Here is a 24,662-nt window from a genome sequence, read left to right as displayed (position 1 = left end):
GTGTGGCTGGTGAGGGAGAGCTGCATGAGGCTGGTGAGTTGCAGCCACACAGGGTTTGGTTCCCAATGGCCATTAGCCAGATAAACCTTATCTGCGGAGGAGGCGCAGCAGCCTTGACACAACGGGGCTGCACCGGGGAGGCTGTTCGATACACAGAACGGCGCCCCCAGCTGGACACTTTGTGACTGGCTCCGCCGGGGGCTCAGGAGGGTTGCGATCTGAGCAGAAACTGGGGCAGGAGCTTTAATAAATATGCTAGTCGATGAAATAGGGAGGGGGATGGCACGGCTCAGGTGACGGGAACCCAGTCTCATGTCTGGGTGCTGTTCAAAGCCAGGTCAGGAGAGATCCAAAGCTGTTCCCATCCGATGGTGGTTTGTGAAATAAACTGGCCCTGTAGACAAGTGTCTCCAGCCCAGTTCTCATCCACCAGCTCCTCTCTGAATGGACGCAGTGGCCTGGAGAATGGGTGCTCTTATCTAGGCTGCAAAAGTGACCCATCGTTGGCGGTGGATACAGCTGAACCGGTGCGGGACACAGCTTAGCTGCAAGCACAGCCAAAGACACAGGGTAAAACCTGTCCTGAGGTTGCCCAACCTCCCCTCCTGCCCACACACAGCTCGGTCTGACTCGACTCAGAAAGCACCCAGGACCCAGGTCCTAGGACCTTCTAGGGAGGGGGATCAGAGCCCGTGTTCTGCCGAGACTGGAGTCTAAGCCCTTTCATGCTGCCGTGTGGATGCAGCTCATGCTGCAGACCCAAGTCAGGTCTGCGTAGCACTGTATGGACACGTTAGCACGGCTGGAAGGCCTGGGTCCAGCAACTGTTTACAATGCAGTGTGGACGCTCAAGTGCGGGGTTGGCAACACCAAGTCCACAAGCCTGGATCCCACAGACCTGGGTTTACAATGCAATGTAGACGCACCCTGAGGATCTCTTTGGGGCAGGCAGGAAAACTCACCCACTGATTGGAGAACAGGAGCAAACTGCAGGCGGGAGGGGAAAACTGCAAATTCCAAGCTGTAATTATTTTAGCTCTATCAATGGATTTGCTTGTAAATTGCAGAAATGTGCTGTACCTTCGGGAAGGAGATGCTGTGCTCTTCATACAGAACAAGCCCGGCTTTAAGTGCCAACCTTAACTATGCTCTCTAATGTGCCTCCTTCCACTGGGGACAAGAGAAGACTCCCAGGGAGCACTCAATGGCACCTAACGGCAGGAAGCAGAAATGCTGCAGTCTGGTCTCACTGCAGCTCCCACCTGCTTGATGAGCTCTGCTTTGAGCCCTGAGCAGTCACATGTGAAGACCTGCTTGTCCGCTCACACAAGCGGACTATGCCGGAAGAGTTAAAGCTGTGCAACCCCTAGTGTGGACGCAGTTAGACCGGTATGTGCGCGTATGGCAGCAGAGCTATTCCCATCTGGGAAGGGGAATGAGATGTGCTGGTGTAAGGCACCTTTGTGCTATTGTAACAGCATCCACACTTGGACCAGTGATGGTATAAAAAAACCTGGAATGTTTATAAGAATCTGTGTGCAAATCAGGTGTACTGGGGTGTACTGGCCCTTTCAGGTGAGAGGGGTAAATCTGGGAGGCCACGCTACCCTGTTCCAGGGTTTTAGGAACAGACAAGTTTCCAGGGAGTGGCAGAAAGGAAGTGATCCCTGGGAAATGCCAGGCTACCTGGAATCAGGGGTCTTGGAGTGGAGGGTGGGGCAGGGCTCCCCTCGTCTCAGCCAATCAAGATGAGGTTGGGGAAAGAGGTCAGGCTGTAAGCTGCCTCTTCCCTTGCAATGGGGAAGATGTTAGCAGGGGAAGGTCTGCTGCCCTCTCCAACCCAGGGAAAGGCCCGAGGGGTGACCTGGCCTCCATGCCAGGGATGAAGGCTGCACCCCGGCAGAGATGCTTGAGAGGAAAAGACTTCAGTCAGGAAGGGGTTTTGGTCTGTTCGGGTTTGAAAGACTTTGTTGCCAGCGTGGGGGAACCTGCTGAGGGCAACGTAATAGGGCCAACTGGGAGGAGCTGCCTTAAAGGGCTGCAGCCTGCTCCACTGGGTACCACCCAAACCCCTGCCACTGAAAATGCTGCAAGCGGCTTTTGTCCGCTCTTGATCTTGTCTGTCTAGACTGTGAGCTCTTCGGGGCACACCCTGCTTCTTGGTGTTTGTACAGCACCTAGCACAGTGGGCCCTGACGACTGCAGCCTCACAACAAGGGGACGAGCTTTTGCCCAGCCAGGGGCCACACTGGCAGCTTGCCAGGAAGCCCACTGATAAAGCAGACTGCCCCAGCTCTCATCAAGAATATGGATCACACTTGGGACGAGATGGGACGTTGCCTGTTGGGATGTGCAGGCTCCAGCTGCTTGGTTCCAGGCTGGGACGGGCAGTCTCCATGGGCCAGCTACGAGGTGTAGAATTGCACGCTGGGATATTTAGTCCCCAGCGGCTGGCTGCTTGGCACAAAATGGGTATGTTGTGGGCATGTGACCCCGAACCCCACTTTGCTATTGAAGAGAAGGGCAACCACAAGGTACAGCACAGAATTCCATCCAGCCCCCAGCCTGCATTTCCACTATCCCCGTGTTACGGGCTGTTGAGACCCTAAGATGCTGCAGTGAAACTAGGAAATCTGTCCGTCTGCCTGGCCTGCAAATGCCATCTCAAGGCAGGGCAGATAATGTCTTATCCTTGCAGCTTCCAGGAAAAACTCTCTTTCCTACAGAGCCCCTATGAATGCCAGACACCAATCGAAAGCTCCTAATTGCTGCCGGTCAAAAGGGGTTTTGCTTTTTCCTGGTGACCAACGCCACACCTATCCTGTGGCTTACTCGCCAGGAGCACACGTTCCCTTGGTCAAAGCACAGACGGCAGAAAGCGGTGGAGGAGTTTGGGCCAATTCCTTTGGGGGGGAACCAGATGGCATCTGACTCTCTCGCAATAACCTAGGGCAGGTCTACACTTAAAAAGCTGCAGCGGTGCAGATGCGCTGTAGCACTTAGTGAGGACACTACCTATGTTGAGGGGAGAGCATCTCCCCTGGGCGAAGGTGCTCCTCCTCCCCGAGAGGCGGCAGCTGCGGCGACAGGAGAAGCGGTCCCATCGACGGAGCACTGTCTACAGTGGCAGTTAGGTCGGTATAACTGCGTCACTCCAGGATGTGGATTTTTTCATACCCTGAGCGATGTAGTTAGACCAGTGTAAGTTTGTAGTGTAGACCTGGCCTGAGCTACAGACACCTAGCTACTTATTTCCAGAGTCCCATCTGCCACACAATCTAGGTGCCGGAGACCAGTGTCAGCGTGATCATACCTCTTAAATTAGAGCTGGGGAGGCGAATGGCACAACAAAGACACTAGCCACTAAAATGCAGACACAGGACTTGCTTATGGTACTGTTGTAGCTGTGAGGATTTGACTCAGACGAGGTAGGTGAGGGAATATCTTTTTTTGGACCAGCTTCCGTAGGTGGAAGGAACAAGCTTTTGAGCTACACTGACCTGAAGAAGCTCTGTGTAGCTCGAAAACTTATACCTTCCACCAACAGAAGTTGGTTCAATAAAAGACAAAAGGCTTAACTAATTGCAACTGGTGCCTAATTTGCAGATTATGCCCCATTATGCAACAGTAGTACAGTAGAACCTCAGAATTATGAGCTGACGGTTCAACCACACCAGAACCAGCAGTAAGCAATCAGGCAGCAGAGACAAAAACAAAAAGACAAATGTCGTACTGTACTGTGTTAAATGTAAACTACTAAAGAAATAAAGGGAAAGTTTAAAAAAAGGTTTGACAAAGAAAGGAAACTGTTTCTGTGCTTGTTGCATTTAAATTAAAATAGTTAAAAGCAGCATTTTTCTTTTGCATAGTAAAGTTTCAAAGTTATATTCAGTCAACGTTCAGTTGCAAACTTTTGAAAGAACCACCATAATGTTTTGTTACGAACATTTCAGAGTTCCAAACAGCCTCCATTCCAGGGGTGTTCGTAACTCTGAGGACAGGTTCTTAGCTAGTAAATATTTAGCAAAGACAGATCACGATATGAAACAGATCAGGAACTTTCAACTGGTGTTTGGCAGTCATCAGGCATACTGAGGATCTGTTGGCTCTGCTCAGTTCCCTAGGTGTATGTCCAAAAGGATTTCTCTCCAAAGCCAAGGAGTTTCTTGGAAAACCCAGGTGGTTTGCAGAATTCAGAAGGCTCAGAAATCAAATTTAATCTTATACTATCTTGGAAATGCTTGTACTGCACATTATGTCTGTAGTGTATTGTGCAAGCACACGATTTAATTTGTTTCTACACAGACTCATAGACTTTATAGCCAGAAGGGGCCGTCATGATCATCTAGTCTGACCTCCTGCACATGGCAGGCCACAGAGCCTCATCCACCCACTCCTGTAATAGACCCCTAACCTCTGGCTGAGTTACTGACGTCCTCAAATCTTGATTTAAAGACTTCAAGTTACAGAGAATCTGCCATTTACTCTCGTTCAAACCAGCAAGTGACCTGTGACCCTCTCTGCAGAGTAAGGTGAAAAGCCCCCGGGGTCTCTGCCGATCTGACCTGGGGAAAAATTCCTTCCTCACCCCAAATATGGTGATCAGTTGGAGCCTGAGTATGTGGGCGAGACCCTCCAGCCAGACACCTGGGAAAGAATTCTCTGTAGTTACTCAGAGCCCTTCCCATCTAGTGCCCCATCTCCAGCCCTTGGAGATATTTGCTACTAGCAGTCACAGACAGGCCACATACCACTGTAAGCAACCTCATCGTACCATCCCCTCCAGAAACAAGCTTATCTCCAGAAGAGGGTAGACACCTCAAATGGAGCCTGTCCTAAGAAACCACCAGGCTTTATTGTTTCTCCTCTTTCTAGACACAGAAACTCTCAGCCCTCCTGTGAAAAATCTGGGTCATCTAGCCCAATGGGAAATGTCTTGTTCTAAGAAGTAGTCTAATCAGAAATACCACTGGAGGCACTCCAGACACCACGTGCACGTCTCAGTACGTTGCAATAGTCACTGCCAACTGAATCGAAGCAAAGAAATACGAATTATTTCATTATAAGGGGATAAAGTCCAGAATATTTCACCTGCCCCAACAAAGTAATCCAAGAAGGTCCAACTGGTGCTATATAAATAAGATACAGGTTGTTAGCACCTCGGACGCTGGCCCAGTGCTCAAAAGCACTGGATCTCACAGAGCAATGCACAAAATGCATGCAAGTGCACCACCAATGAAGCATAAGTGCTTCCCCTTCCTCCACTGTACCTCTAGGTCAGTGTCCCCAACCTTTTCCGTGGGGTGGGCACCGGACGACTAGCTTCCGAGGACCGTGGCCGCCGGACAAGCAGCCACCGAAATGCTGCCGTGAGGGAGTGTCATCAAGAGGCGTCGCCGCCGAAATACACTTCTTGACGTTGCCACTTCTTGACGTTGCCACTTCTCAGCGGCATTTCAGCGGCTGCTTGTCTGGTGGCCAGTAGGCGGGCGCCATGGCGCCCGCGGGCACCGCGTTGGGGACCCCTGCTTTAGATGGTTTTGGCCAGCACGCGGCATTGCAATATCTCACAAATCAACAACCCTATGAAGAAACATGCCTGGGAGAAATCCAAGGCACGTTGGCTGGCAGATCAATGGTGAAAGCAGCACATTTCAGACCACCCGAGAAGCTCAGCACAACTCTGCAATCAGCTGAGCAACTCATGGTCAGGTCTCTGTCCCTTATTCGCTCTACTGGAGGGACAGCTTCCTCCCACTCGCGGTAGATGAGCGAGACACAAGGCAGCCAGAAGACTCATTCTGCAGCCGCCTCCTCAACCAGACATGATGGCAGCTGCTTCCTCTAGAGCAGAGGTCCCCAAACTATTGGGGTGTGGAGGAATGTTCAGGGGGGCACAGTGGGCCCGGGCCAGCTCCTACAGGGGGCAAGGAGGGAGCACCACCCAGCCCCACCCCCAGGCACAGCTCCTGGCCCCATGCCTGGCCTCGGCGTGGCTCTGCACCTGGACAGGGGCCCAGCTGTGGCTCTGCCCCCATCCCCACCCTTGGCCCCGCTCCCTGCCCCAGAGCCATCCCCAGCTGCGGCCCAGGCCTTGGCCCCCATACCCCTGTCCACGCCCTGCTCCCGGCCCCGGATCTGGGGGAGGGAGGAGACACGGACAGGGGTTAGGGGGGGTGCGACCCTCAAAAGTTGGGAGACCACTGCCCTACTCCATCGTCTCTGGTCTTGGGCTGCCCCTGCTGTCAGTAGTTGTTTTTTCACAGCCACGCCCCCTGGTAAATGTGAATATTCTCCATTTCCATAGCGCCATCAACGTGCTCAGCCCCGTTTAACAGATCGAGAAACGGAGAGAGGGGGCGTGACCAACCCAAGGACACACAGAGAAGGAGCAGAAGAGCTGAGAGCAGAACCGTGGACTCCTTAATGCTCCTCTCCACCCACTAGACCCTTCTCTCCGCCTGCTTCAAACCCTGCCTCTCTCCTGCAGGCACCTACTATTATTTCATTTCTCTCCTGGCTCCACCTCCTGTCACATCCCCTGGCAGACAACTGACCTGTCTTGTGAGACACTGACGTGAATGAGACATTCCAAAATTGTAACCAATTGGAGAAGTGTATCACTAACGGTCCCTCAACATCAGGCAGTTGCCATCCCCCATAAACACAGAGGGTGAACTCATGGGCCCTCGAAATCAATGGAAAGGTTCCCATTGACTAGGTGTACAGAGGGGTATAAACAACATCCAGCCCTGAACAGCTGGGGAGAGGGAGGGGTCAGCTTGTGATTCCATATGTGTCCTCCCCTGCCCAGAAGCTGGTGAGAGAACAAAGGCCAAGTTCACATTCCCACCAGTGAGTCTGTCCTCGGATCTACCAAGAGTCCACAAGCACATCAGCAAACCCGGGGATAAAGCAGAATCATTTGATCTCATTCCTGTGGACTTTCCAATAGCCTTCAACGGTGCCCCAGGAGCAGGGCTTCTGCTTCAAGGGTACGCACCCTTGCGCTGCATTTCAGAATGGATTTGAACAAGAACAGCCACAGAAAGATTGTGCTGAAAATAGCTTGCAGGGGACAGCAGGGCTGGTAGACCCTAGAGACCCACCCATCGCTGCTGCAAATTCCTCTGCAGGGCACAGGGCTTCGGAGGAGGCTTGGTTTTGCTGTAATTTAAGGGAAAATGCTTGGAAATCCTCCTCAAATAGGGTTTTCATTACTAATAAATGGGATTTAACGTATCACAGAATAAGCCCTGAGAATCTAGGGACCGAATGGCTAGGCAGCAGCTCTGCAGAAAAGGACCTAGGGGTTACAGTGGACGAGAAGCTGGATATGAGTCAGTGTGCCCTTGTTGCCAAGAAGGCTAACGGCATTTTGGGCTGCATTAGTAGGAGCATTGCCAGTAGATCAAGGGATGTGATCATCCCTTTCTATTCGGCATTGGTGAGGCCTCATCTGGAGTACTGTGTCCAGTTTTGGGCCCCACACTACAAGAAGGATGTGGAAAAATTGGAAAGAGTCCAGCAGAGGGCAACAAAAATGATTAGGGGGCTGGGGCACATGATTTATGAGGAGAGACTGAGGGAACTGGGATTGTTTAGTCTGCAGAAGAGAAGAATGAGGGGGGATTTGATAGCTGCTTTCAGCTACCTGAAGGGGGTTCCAAAGAGGATGGATCTAGACTGTTCTCAGTGGTGGCAGATGACAGAACAAGGAGTAATGGTCTCAAGTTGCAGTGGGGGAGGTTTAGGTTGGATATTAGAAAAAACTATTTCACTCAGAGAGTGGTGAAGCACTGGAAGGGGTTACCTAGGGAGGTGGTGGAATCTCCTTCCTTAGAGGTTTTTAAGCCCAGCTTGACAAAGCCCTGGCTGGGATGATTTAGTTGGGGTTGGTCCTGCTTTGAGCAGGGGGTTGGGCTAGAGACCTCCTGAGGTTCTTCCAACCCTGATATTCTATGATCAGGGGGAGAAACCCACTCAATACGAGACACTCTTACTGCAAAGAGTGTCCGGAATGTAACTAAACAACATATGATGAATGTTGATAGGTTACTGCTCCCAGGAAATGGAAGGGAGGGTGTGTTTCTGCATATCATAGTTACCTGCCCTCCAATGTAAGGGGTGCAGAGAATGCTGCCTCTATGTCCCTATGTACATGTAAAAGGAATATCTGTCATATGTCAGCATATATGTGCACAGGAGTGGCACCCATGGGCCTGCATGTGTGCAAGGAGCAGGAGCAGCAGCTCCTGCCCCCCCTGCACATCAGGGCCGGCTCCAGGTTTTCTGCCACTCCAAGCGGCGCAAAAAATAAAATAAATAAATGAAATAAATAAAGCGGCAGCATGATCACATCGCTCCACTCTTCAGCAGCAATACAGCGGCTGGTTCTCTTCTCTGAGAGGGAGTGAGGGACCCGTCGCTGAATTGCTGCTGAAGACCCGGACGTGCTGCCCCAATAGTGGCCGGAGGGCCGCCTCTTGGTATTGGTCACCCCAAGCCCCTGCTTCTTTAGCTGGTGGCTGGAGCCGGCCCTGTTGTGCGCACACACACACCCAGCAGCATGGAGCTGTGTGTAAGGAACACCTGCCCATGCACGCAAGTGTATAGATGCCAGCTGCCTTTCAGCTCGAGGGTGCCACCTCTCCATGTGCACCTGCCTGCTCGTGGGGATCAGTCGCCCGCCCCGGTTGCTTTAAAGCTAGTCTTTCTGAGCCAGCTTCACCAGTGCCCCTCTGGCTCCTTTAAGGAAGCTGAGAGCAGCTGTGAGAGCCCGCTGGGGAGTTCCCCGCAGGTGCAGGGCTGTCCCAGCTCTCCCTAGGCAATAGCCCGCCCCCGGCATAGGGGTGCAGCCGAGCTGTTCTCACCCCCCCAAGCTGCCGCCCTGGGCGAGCTGTCCCAGCCCGGGGGCAGGTCTAGCCCCAGCTAAGGAGCGGTGCAAACGCCACGTCGCTTCCTGCTTAGCTCGGCTCCAGCGCGGGGCGCGATGAGGGCCCGGAGAGGGGCCGATCCCAAGCTCGGGGGCCAGCGGGGGGGCCCGAGCAGGAAGCCGGCCCGGCCCCAGCACTGCGGCCCCCAAGGGAACATTACTCCTTCTCCCATGCCCCGAGCCCAGCGCAGCGGGGGAAGGGAGCAGCCTGCGCCCGGGGGTTGCACCAGCGCGCCCGGGGGGGAGGCTGCCCCGAGCCCCACGCTGCGGGCTGGGCTGGGCTTACCTGCTGCTGCCGGACGGTGCTTCCCAGAGCTGCCCCTTTAACGCAGCCCCTTCCCCGCCAGCCGCGCCTCCCTGCTGCCTGCTGGGAGTTGTAGTTCGTTATCCTGGCCGGGTCTCAAGGAGGCGCCGCCGCTAATTGCCTCCGCCCCGGGTTCCAGAGCGGGCACGAGCCACGCAGGCTAAACTACACTTCCCAGGGTGCATTGCGCCCCAGCCCGCGGGCACATTCCCCGTTGACATGGGCAGGGGCGGCTCCAGGATTTGCACCGCCCCAAGCAGGGCGGCACGCCGCGGGGGGCGCTCTGGCGTTCGCCGGTCCCCCGGCTGCGGTGGACCTCCTGCAGAGGGAGCCGCGGACCAGCGGACCCTCTGCAGGCACACCTGCGGGAGGTCCACTGGAGCCGCCTGCTGCCCTCCGGCGGGACGCCGCCCCAAGCGCACGCTTGGCGCACTGGGGTTTGGAGCCGGCCCTGCACATGGGGCAGAGAGAATCCTGCTCACTAGGGCTCTGGCTCAGCATGTGCCAGCTTCGTGCTGGCTCCAGCTCTCCTGAGCTGGTCCAGCTGGGGGGCCTGTACACCCAGTAAAGTGAGGATTGTTCACCTAAAATAAGACTCAAGGAGGAGGAACCATCAGAGCCATCCGGTTGGCAGCAGCAAGCTTTGCAGGGCCAAGAGGATGCAGCCGGGGACATCCACAATACATCTTCATAGACATGTTTTCAGATCAGAGGGAGGGAGAAAGAAGCCATCTCAAAAAGAGTGCCCTTGGTGCAGAGAAGAGAATCACCTGCCTCTTTATCCGAACGTCTTATTGTCCTGATTAAGAAAATTAATCCCCGATTATTAGTTGAGCCCCCATGGAGTGAGGTGCAGTACATGTGTATAGTCACAGAGCGTCTCTGCCTCAAAGATATTAATTCTAATTAGAGAAAGGGTGGAGGGGAAATGACTTGTCTAAGGTCACACAGCAGGGAACAGAACCCAAGTGTCCTGCTTCCTTGCTACTAGACAGTGCTGCCTCTCAACTCTAATTACAATGCAATTAAAATGCAGTGTCTCTTTCAAAGTAATTGGTAGAGTTAAGCAATTAAACGCATCCCCCAGGCTCACAGATATCAGAGTTGTATAATGGTAAAATAAGCAGGGGATTCCTAAACTCCAGTTTCCAGTTAAGTACTTCTAGTGATTCATTGGATGACTTTGGGGAAGTCCTCTAGCCTCTTTGGTTCCCATCTAAAAGGAAGAGAATAATACCTACCTCATGGGGTGTTTGGGAGAATGAATGTTTGCAAGTTAGATCTGAGAGCCCTAGATAAAGATGCTATGGAATATTTGCAATTGTTTTTAACATGAGAAAAAATCAGAATACACAAAAGTGGGTTTATTGTATGATATTTTGAATTCCAAGAAGTTAAGCAAGTTTAGAGAAGTGGGATAAACGGGTTTATGAGCTGAACTGTGTATTTAAGGAAACTCTCTAATGCTCAAAGCAATTTAACTTTCAAATGAGCAGTTAATTTAAAGCAAGAAGAGAGAGTACGGCAGGACAGATAAACACATGGGCCTGGATCTGCAAAGGGACTTAGCGTTGCCATGAACATCATTGTAGTGCCTAATGAATCACAGGAACAACACTAACAAGGAGTCCGGTGGCACCTTAAAGACTAACAGATTTATTTGGGCATAAGCTTCTGTGGGTAAAAAAAAAACACTTATTCAGATGCATGGAGTGCAAATTACAGCTGCAGGCATTATATAATGACACGTGAAGAGAAGGGAAGTTACCTCACAAGTGGAGAACAAGTTGACAGGGCCAATTCGATCAGGGTGGATGTGGTCCACTCCCAATAATAGATGAGAAGGTGTCAATTCCAGGAGAGGCAAAGCTGCTTCTGTAATGAGCCAGCCACTCCCAGTCCTTATTCAAGCCCAAATTAATGGTGTTAAATTTGCAAATTAATTTTAGTTCTGCTGTTTCTCTTTGAAGTCTGTTTCTGAAGTTTTTTTGTTCAAGTATAGCTACTTTTAAATCTATAGAATGTCCAGGGAGATCGAAGTGTTCACCTATTGGCTTTTGTATGTTACCATTCCTGATGTTCTTTTACATAGGGACTGTCCGGTTTGGCCAATGCACATGGCAGAGGGGCATTGCTGGCATGTGATGGCGTATATCACATTAGTAGACGTGCAGGTGAATGAGCCCTTGATGATGTGGCTGATGTGGTTGGGTCCTCTCATGGTGTCACTAGAGTAGATATGGGGACACCATCAGAGGACCCAACCACATCATCAAGGGCTCATTTCACCTGCACGTCTACTAATGTGATATGTGCCAGCAGTGCCCCTCTGCCACGTACATTGGCCAAACCGGATAGTCCCTACGTATAAGAACATCAGGAATGGTAACATACAAAAGCCAGTAGGAGAACACTTCAATCTCCTTGGACAGTCTATAACAGATTTAAAAGTAGCTATACTTGAGCAAAAAAACAGTGTCCTGTCTTCCTACAGTGGCCACTGCCAGGTGCCCCAGAGGGAATGAACAGAACAGGGAATCATCAAGTGATCCATCCCCCATCACTCATTCCCAGCTTCTGGCAAACCGAGGCTAGGGACACCACCCCTGCCTGTCCTGGCTAATAGCCATTGATGGACCCGTCCTCCATGAACTTATCTAGTTCCTTTTTGACTCCTGTTATAGTCTTACTTGGCCCTTCACAACATCCCTGATTTCCTCCTTCCCCTGACAACCCTGCAGGAGCCTTTCCCCATTTCTGATCACAGCCCACAGTAGCTGTGGCTTGTACTCTAGGCGGGCGCGCTGCATGCTGGGAATGGTAGTTTCCCCTGGCCCGGCCCTTCCCGAGGAAGAAAGCCCCAGGAGGGCCAGGTGACTACAAGTCCCACCAGCCCTGGCAGGAGCGGCGCCTCCGCGCGCAGTGCATCATGGGAGCTGTAGTTTTCTTCCCCCAGCAGCGCTGCGGTCTGCCGGGGGCTGTTGGCCGCGCGTGGACTACAACTCCCAGCGTCGCGTGGGACCGCCCCCTCCCCCTGAAATCTCTGCCAGCGGCGCGGGGGATGTCCCCGGGAGCTGAAGTGGGGCTGCCGCGGGTGGGCGGGTAGAAGGGCAGCAGCCGCCGGCCGGGAGTGATCGTCCGCCCGGCCCCAGCGGTCCCGCAGCGGCGCCGAGGGGCGCCCGGAGCCGAGCCGAGCCGCGCCAGGTGCCGATGCTGCCGCGCGGGGATGCGGGGCGCGGGGATGCTGGGCGCGGGGGGCTGCTGGCCCCGCTCCCCGGCAGCGGCTCGGGGGCGGGCTGGGCTGGGCTGGGCTGCCCCGTCCCGCGGCAGTGGGAACAGCAGCCGCTTCCCCTGGCTGGCGACGCGCGCTTGCTGCCGGGCGGGACGGGGCTCCGGGGGCTCCGGCCGGGGCACGGGTGACAGCAGCGCTGCGGGGAGCGGCTTTGTCTGGGGGAGGGTGGATCCGCCCCCGCGCTGCCGGGCGGGGTGTTTGCAAACAGCCCCTGGCTTGACCGGCGTGCAGAGGTGCCCCCGAGCCGCCGCCGGGTCCCGTACCCCGCGGCGCGGCTTTTAACCCCGGCCCGGCCCGGCCCTGCCCTGCGGGGTAATGGCTGGGAGCGTCTCTAACTCCGGCTTCCCTTCGCCCCCATGTCGCTGGCTGGCTTGGGGTTCCCTTCCCCGGGAGCGGCCGGCGACCCAGCACTGTGACCACAGCGTGATTTACAGGCAGTCCCGGCCGGGGGCTGTCAGGGCTCTGACTTGCCAGAGCGGTGAGGTTTGCCTGGATCTAAATGTACATTTCAAAGGGGTGTCGTCTTTGTTTACATCTTTATTGTGGCAGTTGAGTCCAAGCCATGTCCTGGGCCCAAGAGGGAGCCCTAGATTAGCACTTCGGAATGGCTTTGTGGCTTTTTTGTAACGTCCCTGTCTCTCTCCTCCTGAGATGAGCCTAGGAGACGCTGAACGTGGGGTCAGAGTGTCCTTAAACCCGTTGGGGTCAATGTGTAGCCAGCGACTCTCTGCTAAAGGTCTGAAATAAGGAGGTGTAACAGGCAGCTGCTGCTTGGTGAGAATTGCTCCTCGCCAGGCATGCGGGGAGGAAAGGAAGGGCATCCCTGCTCTGGAGTGGAGAAAGTCCTAGGGGCCAATGTGGCTTTAACTGGGTACCTGGTGCAGTTTGTGACGGTCTCTAGCACATTGCTAGGCATCATGGAAGTCTGCTGGGGTGGGTTGGTTTGTTCTGGAATTATTTGCCGAGCTGTTCAGCAAACCTAGCGTTGTCTCTCCTTTTGGTCTCCCAGCACCATGTGGCTCCTGGCCTTCGTGCGTTGTGGCATGGCCACTAGATGTCTGGTGGAGAGCAAGAGCCTGGGCCTTGTGTTCGAATTAGCAGGCCTTCCATCATGAAGCGTCTCCAAGTGCTTCATGACCTGACCTATCGTATATGCCCCGGCTGTTCTCGGGTGCTGGATGGCATGCACTAGCAGTAGGAAGAAAGGGAATCTTAAGCAGTGATTTAGGGACAAACCCCTTCTTTTCCTAGCACTCCTTGCAGTGAGTTTCTCCAGAATTGAACTGCTCTAAAAACCCACCGACTGGCTCCTGTGTCATGAGATCCCGAGTCTAGTGCCTCTCAGTGATGTCAGAATCCTGTCTGCTCAGTTCTCAAGCGAAAATCAATTGTGGCTTCTCCCCAGCCCTTTGCTGACTCAAGTCTGGGATCTCAAAGTCAATCTGGATTTTTCCTGACATATGCCTAGTCCAGGCCAGGAGAGATTCTGTAATTAATGTTCTCTTGTTGTATGGTGCAGAATGGAAATGAGCTGTCAATGCAGGCAGCTCTCCTGCTGGCAGCTGGGTGATCAACATTTAAAAAAAACAGGTACAAATTGACCAGGAAAAGTCAGCAGCTGTGGCCCCCAGCAAGTGGTCCCCCTTCTTCACAGGGTCTTCTGGTGGTAACTGGATTCTTAACATCCATACACAGGAGGCAGGACTTCTACCGGGCAGGTCCAAAAAAGTCTCGATGCTGGAAAGCCAATAGGGTTCGGTTTCTTTCTCCAGAAAGATGAGAGGCTGAATTGGCCATGTCGGCATGTGAACCTGTGGGGGTTGGGTTCTCTAGGTATGTCCAACCTGCTGCTCCGAACAGTCCCCTCTGTGAGTGCTTCATGGCCTATGATGTCAACTCTTCCTCCCTCCTCCTAGGGCTACGTGAGCACCACATAGGCCAGTGTGTGGCCTGCTGCTTCCTGTCCTCTTGCGCCACTGTTGCATTTTCCTTGCGCTCAGTATGGTCTTGCGGGGGGGCTCCTGCCTCTCCTTAAATGAAACCACTCTCACATCCCGCCATGTGTTTGCTGAAACAACAGTCCTTAAGCCCAGCAGTGGGTAGCTCAGCATTGATTTCTCCCTCCTCTCCGCCAGCTGGTGGTGGGATGAGCCTGTTCAGAGCTAACTGGCTTTCATTAGCAATGCCCACTGGCCACCACGCTGCCTGCAGTGCACCGCTGCAAAGAAAGGCCTAGGTGTGCTCCTGGGGCTGTGCTGGCTTCTGCAGCATAGCCAAGTTGGTGGGATATGAGTGGTGGGTACCTCTGCGAATTGGGACCTTATTATCGCCCTTGGGCTGATTAGTGCCTCTAACTCTCCTCTGCTCTAGAGAACTTTCCCCAAGGAGGGGAGAGCGTGCTGCTGCAGTGTGCAAGTTTTTATTTCCCATTTGGATCGCTGCCATCTGCCGGAGCTTGGCCGTGACCGGCTGAGGCACGGATGAGAAGCCCAGCTTGAAAGTTATGCAGCGTGCAGGAGTGAGCAGATTTGATCAGAGCCAGATGTTCTGTCTGCAGCAGACACTGGGGCAGGAGGGAAGGAAGGAGAAAGGAAACTGTTAACCTTGTAATCCGAGACAGGGTAACCTCTGCAGCTGCTTGGGTTCACCGCAATTTTGTTGTTGTTGTCGTCTCTCAGGGCAGCCTTTGAGATTCCTGTTACACTGCAGATGCTTGTCCAAAGGGTTTTCATCGTGGTCCCATTTACTTGGTGCTGACAGGTCAAAAAATATTTCTAGATATGCAAAGACCAAAGGGAAGAGACTTAACAATGGGATAGAGTTGCTGGAGTCCTAGATAACAGGATGGGGGTTCTGTCACCGGCAATAACCTGTAGCTCAGCACTCAAATGCTGTCAGTTTAATAGGCCTGAAATTGGCAGCTTCCCAGGTTTATTAAAGGCTCCTGCCAAGCGAAGGTGATGGAGTCGGTTGGACTCTGTCAGCAATTGTTAATTAGAATGGAAACCCAAAGAGAAACCTGCGTGGTGCGTTCCTGGTGTGGCGTCTGCTGCTTCCTGCCAGTTCCTGTCCTGATGAGAGGAATGGGGGTTGCTGCTTAGCATGGACCTTGGGCCCCATCCTGCAGGGCCTCTGTGTGCACTGACCTCCCTTTTGGGCCTATGGGAGTCGTGTGCATGGAAGAGACCTCCACTGGGGAAGCAGGTGGTGCTTTTCCATAGCTTTCCTGATCCTCAATTCTTGAACAGGGCTGTTCCCCTCCCCACCCCCTTAGCGCTCCACAGAAGGGGGAGCTGAGGCACCTGGGAGGTGACTTGCTGGAGCTCACACAGCCCATCAGCTGCGGCTGGGACTAGGTGGTAGCCCAGGCTGTCCTCCAGCTATTTAGCAGAATCCCTTGTGTGCTGAGTCCAGTTCTTGAGCTCATGTGTGTATATTTGGGTGCACTGCCCCTTGGGGCTGCTTGTCCAGTGGTAACCACCAGAGCTGCTTGCTTCAATGACCGAACAGTTCTTACGCCCGCCACGTTGACTCCCGAGCCCTGCCGGCGAGTTTAGCTAGTCTGTCTGGTGCATCTCTCTGCAGAGCTCATGTTGCTGGGGATGTGACAGGGCAGGGGGTAGTTGAGTGGGGCTGGGTTGCACGTGCCTCGGATGTTCTGAGTTTGCAGTGCCGGCAGTTAGGGAAAAGCGTCTTTCCTTGCAAGCGTGGCACATTTGCCATCAAGTGTCAAAATCTGGCCTTGATGTGTTTTAAATGAAATCTGAGACCAGCGGTCAGGGCCCGTCCCTGCCTGCTAGCCCTGCATATTCCCGGAGGTGGGAGAGGGGAGGGGTTGCACCCTATATGCTACTGTCATATGGAATTTCCCAGTTTGCGCTTATGACGCCAAATGCTGTGGTGTCGCTAGCTTAAGCAATAGTGGATTTGGGGGCACTATTGTAGAATAACGTGACGTGCATTTTTTTTAAATGGTCCAGTGCACCAGTGTGGTGGCTTTTTAAAAAGATTTGATGCCAAGGGCTCTTTTCCAAAAGAAAAGTAAGCTCTCCAGCCGCTCTTTGCTACTCATTGGTTTGTACCATCCTGAGCACAAGCGCACCCGGATTGGTCGCCTTCGGAGGCTGCTATAAGTCAGATAATTAAAGAAATGCAAATAACTCTTCCTTTCCTGCACTGCTGTTCAGAGCCGAGACAGACATTGTGCAGGTAGATAGTCATCGGACACCCAACCACTAATAAAACCACTGCATTGGGTGCATGCTTCCCAGAGAGGCATCTAACATCAGCCTACAGAGAGAATGTGCAGCCGTGAAGAAGGTGGGAAGTAGTTCACACGAGTCCCCTGTCTTAGGAGAAGGTACCCATAAGACAAGTGGCTCCATGCTTTGATCATTCACCCATGGAAGGAGGAGTGTTTCTGCTCCTGTTGCAAAGGCAGTTCCTAGCAATGGGCAGCAAAGCCAGTAGGAACGTCCCTTCCTGTGTGTGCTTCAGAGAGAGCGCAGATAAAACTAGTGAGGAAATAGATCTAACATTGATTAGTATCCTGTGTGCTCAGCTCAACAAGGCTACTCTCCTCCCCAGCCCTGTTTCCTCAGGTCAGGGTCCATCCGCTCCCACCCTCCCTTCAGAGTCATTCCCTTTGCTCCAAAATAACATTTTAAATTAAAGACTTGTGATAGCTGGTCCTTTCCCACTGCTTCTGGGTGAATCCAGAGCTTCCAGCATCAGCCCCGGCAGGCTGCAGAGAGATCTCTACAGATGGTGGGTGTTCCTGATTAGTCAGTGGAATACACTGCTCTAGATCTCCTCCAGCCTGGAGTGTGGCTGTCAGGCAGGTTGGAAGCTCCTGGGAGCCTGTGTGTGTGCAGGAATAGCCTGTGTGATGGGGGAAATCCTAGCGCTTGTGGCGTGGCTGGGAAGTGAGGGCAGAACAGAGCCGGTGGAGCCCCCTGGCAGCCTGCGCATCAGTCACTGTTCCCTGCTCAGTGTCCCTGCCCTGGGCCGATTCGGCGTTCCCTTCCCCGGTGGTGCAGATGGCAAACCTGGCCGATTCAGTCCCTAATGTCATGCAGGAGACGCAGAGGCTGAAGGAAGCAGGCAGGCAGAGGATTGTGACTGGGGAAGCTATTCACACACATGTCTGTAATCAGACCCTGTTCGGGGCAAGGGGAGGGAGCATGTGGGAAGGACGACGTGATGGAGCAGAGCTGCTAAGCTTGCATGCATTTAGTCTATGGTGCATGTGGCGGGGGGCAGGGGCCCTATCCTGTGTTTGTGGAGCATCCTCCCGTCCCGTTTGCTGCAGGGGGCATTGTCCAGGAGTGGCCATGGCTACCAAAGGCCATGTGTGCTAGCTGAAGGACACCGCGATACCCCCTCATGCTACATTTCACTTGGTAGGTGCCCCATGGCCACAGAGCTCGCTAGGGTATTTCTCTAGCCCCTGTGACCTCTGGAGTGGCCGTGTGGCTTTCTGGTTTTATGGAAGTTGGGGGCATTTGAATCCTGTTTCTTGATCCCTTCCCAGACTGTAGCTGTCTGGACCTCAGGAAGCTGGAGATCCAGTGTGGTACTGTTGTGGGAGTGGCACACTGGACTTTCACACTTCCAGTTGAGTTATACAACAGCTGTGCTATTTTGAGGGTGGCCCTGTGTGAGGCCTGGGATCGCGGCTTAATTTTTATCATAGATCCTTGGACTCTCGCTTTGTGTGGGAAGCGCCCAGCTCCTGGAGGGAGATCTTTATTTCTCCCCTGGCTTTAGCAGCTCTCCTAAAATGCTCGCTCGCCGGCGGCCAGTATAAAATGCTGTGGGTGTAGCACTCCTACCAGGGCCCCATCCCTCACACGCAGCAGTTTCTCGGCCGTTACGGAGCGCTCTGCTTTTGTACCCCTTTCTCAGCATCCTGGGCGCTGCTATGGCGAGGATCTGTCTTCTCACCTGCCATCCCCCAGCCTCCCTCTTGGGTCCCTTGTCCCAGCGAATAGCTAGCCTGCCAGCAGCGCTGAGAAAATGGACCTGATGCTCGTCAGTGTCGCTGCCACCCACAGGTTCTGAGTAACAGAGACGGAGATGGATGAGGCTTGGCTCAGTTTTCACAGAGCTGCTTCTGGAAGAAGGTCTGATTCCCCTGTGACTAGCTCAGGGGTGGGCAAACTACAGCTGTTTTAAGCTGGCCCTTGAGCTCCCACTGGGGAGCAGGGTCTGGGGCTTGCCCCGCTCTGGTGCTCCAGCCAGGGAGCAGGGTCGGGGGCCATTCCTCAAGGCTCCCAGAAGCAGTGGCATGGCCTTGCACTGGCTCCTATGCATAGGGGCAGCCAGGGGGCTCTGCCCTGCACTCTGCGCCTGCCCCAAGTGCCACCCCCACAGCTCCCATTGGCTGGGAACTGCAGCTGCGGTGCCTGTGGACAGGGCAGCATGCAGAGCTGCCTGGCTGCAGATCCACATAGGAGCCGGAAAGGGACATGAGCTGCTTGAAGTAGGCACTGCCCAGAGCCTGCACCTCAGAGCCTCTCCTGCGCCCCAACCCCCTGCCCCAGCCCTGATCCCCCTCCCACCCTCCGAACCCTTGATCCCAGCCTGGAGCTCCTTCCTGCACCCTGAACTCATAATTTCTGGCCCCATCCTGGAGCCCACAACTCAACCAGAGCCCTCACCCCCTCTGGCGCCCCAACTCCAATTTTGTGAGCATTCATGGCCCCCCATACAATTTCTATTCCCAGATGTGGCCCTCGGGCCAAAAAGTTTGCCCACCCTTGGGCTAGCTCCTAGAGGCAAGGCTCTGAGCATGAGCTGTCTGCAGACTCTGCCGTCTCTGCTCTGGTTACTTGGGTCAGACTCTCATCAGACATTCTCACTAGGGCTAAGTTGATGGCACTTGCTCAGAGAAGAGGGTGATTTCTCCAGCGATTCTCCTTATGGGAGGGAGAAGGATCTGGGAGCTGCCTGCCACAGCAAGGGGAGACTTATTAATATTGACTTGTCCTGTGGTAGCACTTGGGGACCCCAGCCATGGACCGGGACCCCACTGTGCTCGGTGCTGTAGAAACCGCTCCAAAGAGCACCCCGTGGAAGTTAGAGCACGACATGCCAGCTCCGCGGCAGCCTACAGCTTTCTGAACGGCAGCAGAGATCCGGGCAGCAGCTGGTTCACTTCACTGTGCTGCTGGTCTAGTTTTCCCCAGCAGTAGTCCCCACGCTGGATCTTCCTCAGCAGGACCTGAAGAAACCAGCCCTGGACTAGTGCCAAGAGGGGCGTAGTCGGCAACGGGCTGGTAGTGCTCAAGAGCGAACGTTTCTGATGCAACTGATCCCTTGGGCCCCAAGGGCTGGGCACGTCCACTTGGCACAGTGGTGACATAAGTTACGACGCTTTCGTTTGCCTCCTTCCAGCAGTCTCTCACATCAGGCTTATTAATCTGTGATCCTGGCTTTGAGAAGTCCGGTTCAATCCCCCCCCCCCCGCCCCCGGGAGGTCCAAGCCAGCTGGGCCCTTCCCTGGAGAGAGCCCTGTCCAGCAGCTCCTCTGCCATCTTCAACTGGGTGCCTGGGCAAAGGTGCCTCTCCACCAGTGCCCAATCAGGCCCAGCAGGAGGGTGCCCAGACTTGCCCAGCCAATGGCGGCAGGAGCGTCTTAGCAGGAGCCTGACAGCTGCACATAACTTACAAGGCAAGTTGGAGAAGTGCCAGCAAAGGCTGCAGGTACCAGCATGCAACGTTCCATCACAGTTGCTGTAGCCTTGCCGAGTTGTGTGTGGGGCCAGTTGCCCCCCCTGAGCTGCAAGTGGTCCACGGGTCGCCCCTGCACCGCCCCCTATTGCGCTAGGAAACAGGTATTGAAGCAGTTTTTATAGTGGGGGTGCTGAGAGGTATTGAACCAAACTTTAAACCCTATATAATGGAAACCAACCTGTGGCTCCGGAGCCACACGCGGCTCTTCATAGGTTAATATGCGGCTCCTTGTACAGGCACCGACTCGGGGCTGGAGCTACAGGCGCCAACTTTCCAATGCGCTGGGGGGGTGCTCGCTGCTCAACCCCTGCTCTGCCCCAGGCCCTGCCCCCACTGCACCCCTTCCCCTGAGCCTGCCATGCCCTCGCTCTCCCCCCCGCCCCGAGCCCCCTGTGTACCATGTAACAGCTGATCGTGGCAGGCGGGAGGCACTGATTGGTGGGGTTGCCGGGGGACAGGAGATGCTGCAGGATGGAGGGGGGGGAGCTGCTGACGTATTACCGTGGCTCTTTGGCAATGGACATTGGTAAATTCTGGCTCCTTCTCAGGCTCAGGTTGGCCGCCCTGGGGTAGAGCAATGGTAGCAGCCAATGTGGTGAGCAGACAACTGGATTTTCCTGGGTCGTCCTCAGACACAGCTTGTGGCCTGCTGCAGAGCCCAGCTGTGCCTCTCCGGCCTGCAAGGCCTCCTAGGGCTTCTGGTGTCTGAGGCATCTCAAACCTCCTCTGGAACAGTGGTGGAGAGGAAGAGGTGGGAACCATTGTTAACCCATTTCCCTGCTCTTTGCATTCCCATGGAGACGCTCGCCTGTAATTTCAGAACCACCGGCCCCCGCTAAGCAGCAGCCGTCATGGCGTCTCGGCTGTGTTTTCTCAGCTGGCGCCAAGGAGCCCTCCTCCCTCCCTCCCATCTCCAGGGCGTGTGAGAACATGGGTTAGTGCCCTCCATGCGCAAAGTGCTCCCGGACAGTGACCCAGGGCGAGGAGGACAACTTCCTGCTCCTGAGGAGGAGAGAAGCGGCTGCCGTGCCCAGAGCCCCATGATCAGTCCCCCCTCCGGGAGGTCCAAGCCAGCTGGGCCCTTCCACAGAGAGACCTCTGTCCACTAGGCTAAACCCTGGAGCTAGGGGCAGCATTAGGGGGGAGAAGGGAGGTCCGGGGCTCTCTTCCCTTTCCTTTCCCTGGACTAAATTAAAATTGTCTTGGCCCTGGCAGCCTCCTTGGGGAAGGATCGTCATTTCAGCTGCTCCAGGAAGCTTGCCAGATGCCGAGGCCTTTTTTCCCCTGATCTTGTGAAGGCAGGGATTGTATTACTCGTGTCCCTGCAGACTGCAGCTCCTTCCCAGCCCGCTCCTCGCTTGAGCGCTGATCCACCCTGCTCTGCAGCCGGGTGAAGAGACCTTGATGGTGCCCCAGGCAGAGCTCATCGAAACAAACTGGTGTAGGCCTGTGGAGCTCTCCAGAGACACATGGCTTGTTCACTCTGGCTTGCTATTTCCAGAGCACCCATAATGCCGCCTCTTGCCACATTAAGGGCCTGATCCCACTCGCCCCTCATCCCGGAGAGGCACTGTGGTTGAGTCAATAAAGGCACTGGACTGGGAGTCAGGAGATCTGGATTCTATTCCCAGCTTGGCCAGTGACCTGTCTCCTGTGCTTCCATTTCCTTTCTCATGCTTTGAGTTGTCTAGTTAGGCCATAGGTTCTCTGGGCTGTCTGTCGCAGGAACCTATCCTGCAACAAAGCCCGTTGCCAACTCTGTCCACATATCTATTCAAGGGACACTATCGTAGGACCTAACCACATCAGCCATGCCATCAGGGGCTCGTTCACCTGCACATCTACCAATGTGATGTGCCAGCAATGCCCCTCTGCCATGTACATTGGCCAAACCGGACAGTCTCTGTGCAAAAGAATAAATGGACACAAATCAGATGTCAAGAATTATAACATTTAAAAACCAGTCGGAGAACACTTCAGTCTCCCTGGTCACTCAATTACAGACCTAAAAGTTGCAATTCTTCAACAAAAAAACTTAAAAAACAGACTCCAATGAGAAACTGCAGAACTGGAATTAATCTGCAAGCTGGCCACCATTAAATTAGGCTTGACTAAAGACTGGGAGTGGATGGGTCATTACACAAAGTAAAAACTATTTCCCCATGCTAATTTTCCCCCTACTGTTACTCACACCTTCTTGTCAACTGTTTGAAATGGGCCATCCTGATTATCACTACAAATGTTTTTCTCCTGCTAATAGCAGCCCACCTTAATTGATTAGTCTTGTTAGAGTTGGTATGGCTACAACCATTTTTTCATGTTCTCTGTGTGTGTGTGTGTCTTCCTACTGTATTTTCCACCCCATGCATCTGATGAAGTGGGTTTTAGCCCACAAAAGCTTATGCCCAAATACATGTTAGTCTTTCAGGTGCCACAAGGACTCCTCGTTCTGTTTGCGATGCCATTAGTAACTCACTGTAGAGGAGCTCTCAGGTGAGCTGGGTTTGGCCCGTGTTGCTGTTATCGCCCAGGCTATTCTGTTGGGTTCTTGGAGGCTTCAGCGACTGAGCCCTAAACCTCCCCCTGCTTGGCTGCAACTTCTGTCACATGCAGACATGTGAGGGGAAAGTCTGGGTTGCTGTGTGACCTGCAGGCAATCAGAGGGATTGCAAGGGGCACATTACATATAAAGCCTTGCTCCCAGGAAGGACCAGCACCAACCCACAATTGGGAGTGAGCAGATGAAGCCAAGCAGACCAGGCCATCTTCTAACCAAGTGCAATGGGCCACCCTGGGGTGGGGGTAGGTTTAGAACCCAGAACCTTCAACAGCACAGAACAAGCCACTCCTGCTTGAGCTACAGGAGTAGCTAGGCTAGCTGGTGGCAGTAGCAGGCTGCTGACTTTTATTGAACCAGCCAATGGAGGCCACTGGAGCACCCTCTGCAGCCCATGCTTTGCCAGTCTGCTACATGACCCCTGTAGCTGTGTGACTGGGCTCAGCCGGTTCGGATGGGTTTGGAAGGTAGAGGATATAGAAGAACATAAGAACAGCTGTACTGGGTCAGATTAATGGTCCCTCTAGCCCAGTATCCTGACAGTAGCCAATGCCAGATGCTTCAGAGGGGATGAACAGAAGAGGGCAATTTCGAGTGATGTAGCATTGCAGCCTGAACATCTGAGAACCACTGTAATAGAGGCTGACTTAAGTTCAGTATTTAAAATCAAATCTCGCTAGTTAAACGCTAAGTCCCTCTTAACTCAGCCTTATGGAGCGTTTTGTTCCATCTTAACTATGAATCTTTGTGGATAACAACACAGCCTGCAGTTATGCGAACACCCTCTACTTCTCAAATACCCTGTTCCCCTTCTTAGTATCTTGGGTAGTAAGCATGAGACGGGGCTTTATCTTTAAGAGAAGGAAGTCTGATTACAGCGAAGTGCATGTGAAGACTTCTTTCACCCACATGCTATATTTGAACACATTCTGGTGAGAACAATAGCAAAGCAAATTATAGCCTGGCAAACATAAGGGCTCACTGTTAAGTAATGACATGAACTGTTGTGAAAACTGGAGCACAATCAGTTGGTTCATTAACTCTTCCTACTCCGGAGGATGGAACTAGGTACTCGGCGCTTGGAAACAACCTAACCTCCTGTCAGTTTAGGAGGAGTCTGTTCTAGATGTGATGTTGGGGAAGGGGGGAGGGAATTGCTTGGCTGAATTGCCACACAGAAATTTGAGTAACTCAACACTGGGTTTTTTTGCGCCATAGTCTATCCCCCCCACTCCGTTCAAAGGGGCGACTTCCAATCCTTGGGCGAAGGTGCTGTATTTAATACTCTTATGAAGACTCATTGGGAACTGAAAGTAGCATGTTACTAGCCATTACGGTGAGATTACTTCATGTGACCTGCTCTGAGTCTCTTAATGCTGTTCCAGAGCAGGGTTCTAAAAAAGGGGCCATTTAACTAAATGCTGCATCTGTCTTGGGTTCTCGTGGTTGCCATGATGGAGGTACCTGAGTGCCTCTCAATCGTTAATGGAGGGCTTTGCAGACACTGAATCTCCATGTCCAAGAAGTGCTTCAAACAGGAGATGCACTGGGTTATCTCTGAACTCTGCTGCTGCTCCTCTCAGGCAGTCTAGCCTGCACAGCCTGTCCAGACCTCCCACCTGGCTGCCACTTTCCCCCCTGCACTGTGTTTCTCTGAAGCGTGAAACACCTGGGGGAGGCAGTATTTGCTGCTCTGCACCATAGGCGTTTCAAGCAGGCATGTCCCTCGTCTTGGCACCAATGGGCTCCTCTCCCAGGGTCATCTGTGGAAGTGCTTGATGCCGGGGTGCACTGGGATGCACTTGATGCACTGGGAGCTCTCCTGAGCCCACCCCTC

At 53.6% G+C, this 24,662-nt stretch overlaps 2 protein-coding genes across 8 annotated transcripts in view; one reads left to right on the top strand and one right to left on the bottom strand.

Moving 5' to 3' along the window:
- FCSK (fucose kinase) overlaps positions 1 to 9,354 on the bottom strand; it is a 38,319-nt gene extending 28,965 nt beyond the window's left edge. Inside the window, exons 1-3 of one of the 6 annotated variants that reach the window (XM_039503781.1) lie at positions 9,222 to 9,351; positions 8,109 to 8,153; positions 5,096 to 5,129 (exon numbers count right to left, since the gene is read on the bottom strand). The gene's annotated coding sequence lies outside the window, so the exon portion shown is untranslated. Of the gene's footprint in view, positions 1 to 5,095; positions 5,130 to 8,108; positions 8,154 to 9,221 lie in introns of all 6 variants that reach the window. The other 5 variants (XM_039503782.1, XM_039503783.1, XM_039503787.1 and 2 more) reach the window with 5 other exon arrangements.
- A 2,937-nt stretch (positions 9,355 to 12,291) lies between these two features.
- The window catches only part of ST3GAL2 (ST3 beta-galactoside alpha-2,3-sialyltransferase 2), an 86,319-nt gene continuing 73,948 nt past the window's right edge, over positions 12,292 to 24,662 (top strand). For both annotated transcript variants that reach the window (XR_005588896.1, XM_039503222.1), the window contains exon 1: positions 12,292 to 12,443. The gene's annotated coding sequence lies outside the window, so the exon portion shown is untranslated. The remainder of the gene's footprint in view (positions 12,444 to 24,662) is intronic.

This window comes from Mauremys reevesii, linkage group 16 (genome assembly GCF_016161935.1).
Source record: "Mauremys reevesii isolate NIE-2019 linkage group 16, ASM1616193v1, whole genome shotgun sequence".
Taxonomy (NCBI): Eukaryota; Metazoa; Chordata; order Testudines; family Geoemydidae; genus Mauremys; species Mauremys reevesii.
This window is presented reverse-complemented; position numbering and strand designations above follow the sequence as displayed.